This window comes from Cornus florida, unplaced genomic scaffold (genome assembly GCF_030987335.1).
Source record: "Cornus florida cultivar Cherokee Brave unplaced genomic scaffold, ASM3098733v1 CherokeeBrave_3.0.0_Hap2_Chr06, whole genome shotgun sequence".
In the NCBI taxonomy this organism is placed as follows: domain Eukaryota; kingdom Viridiplantae; phylum Streptophyta; class Magnoliopsida; order Cornales; family Cornaceae; genus Cornus; species Cornus florida.
In genome coordinates this window covers 1638593-1639784 of record NW_026775576.1, presented here as the reverse complement: position 1 = coordinate 1639784, position 1192 = coordinate 1638593, and the positions used below count along the sequence as shown (strand labels likewise).

Genomic DNA, 1192 nt, shown 5'->3' with positions numbered 1-1192 from the left:
AGTGATTCTTGAGTCTAACTTGATTAATTTTTCGCTGTTTTTCCAATGATGTGCTCGGTAGCTCCCAGATCTTGTTAAAATTACTATTTTGCCTTGGGGCTAAACTTGTCTGGTTTTTTTTTTTTTAAATTGATTCTGCCATGCTTTCTTATGAATTTTGTTATGTGTCTTGGGAATGATGTACATTTCCAAAGACGTTGCTTCCTTGTAAAAGACTATTTTGCCCTTGGGGGCTTATTTGGTTTTTTTTCTAATTTTAGCTTCCGCATTTGATTCTTTTGAGTTCCGTGACTTCATGAAAGGTCACCTTGGCATCTTAGGGATGTCGTGTATCCCTAGAGACCTTGTTTCTATTTTTTCTTCCGCATTTTGGATCCATTTCAGGTTATCTTACGGGTCATCACGAGACACACTGGCTTGAAATACCAGGGCCGTCACAGCTTATGTTGAGCCACTAATTGCAAATCCTCCCATGGCTTTAAAAGATCATTATGTGCTTAATGAGTATAATGCACCAACATGCATTCGTTTTCCTCTATTTAAAGCACATCATTATGACATTAAGCCACAAACCATTCAAATGCTTCCCAATTTTTATGGGTTAACCAATGAAGAACCATATAAGCATTTGGATGAATTTCTTAAAGTTTGTTCCACTGTTAAGTATACGGACATGCCGGAAGAATTTTTAAGGTTAAAACTCTTCCCATTCACCCTAAAAGATAAGGCAAAATATTGGTTTAACAATTTGAGACCTCTTTCCATAACTTCTTGGGCGAAAATGTAACAAGAGTTCTTGAGAAAGTATTATCCTATTTTTAAGACCAATGCCATGCGAACTTTAATTCGTGAATTTTCACAAGGGGATGGGGAGATATTACATAAGGCATGGGAACGGTTGAATGATTTGCTTAAGAAGTGTCCTCATCACGACATTCCTAAGTGGCAAATTGTTCAACATTTTTATGCAAGTTTGTCGGACACCCATAAAGGCATGGTTGATGCTTCAATGGGAGGTTCGTATTTGGATAAACATGAAGATGATGTGTGGTGCTTAAATGAAAGTATGAGTGAGAACTCAATGCGCCGATCATTATCTTCTAGAAATGGTAGAAATGTGAATGTAAGAGGAAGGAAGAGTTCAAGCTTATATCAAGTGGAAAATTCTAATGACATAGTTGCCGAGGTGAAA

General features: G+C 37.1%; 1 non-coding gene across 1 annotated transcript; it reads right to left on the bottom strand.

Annotated features, from left to right (window-relative positions):
* Positions 1–832: 832 nt before the first annotated feature.
* Positions 833–936, bottom strand: LOC132315466 (small nucleolar RNA R71). Its single transcript, XR_009483659.1, has one exon. It is a non-coding gene; the product is annotated as a small nucleolar RNA R71 (small nucleolar RNA).
* Between the last annotated feature and the right edge of the window lie 256 nt (positions 937–1192).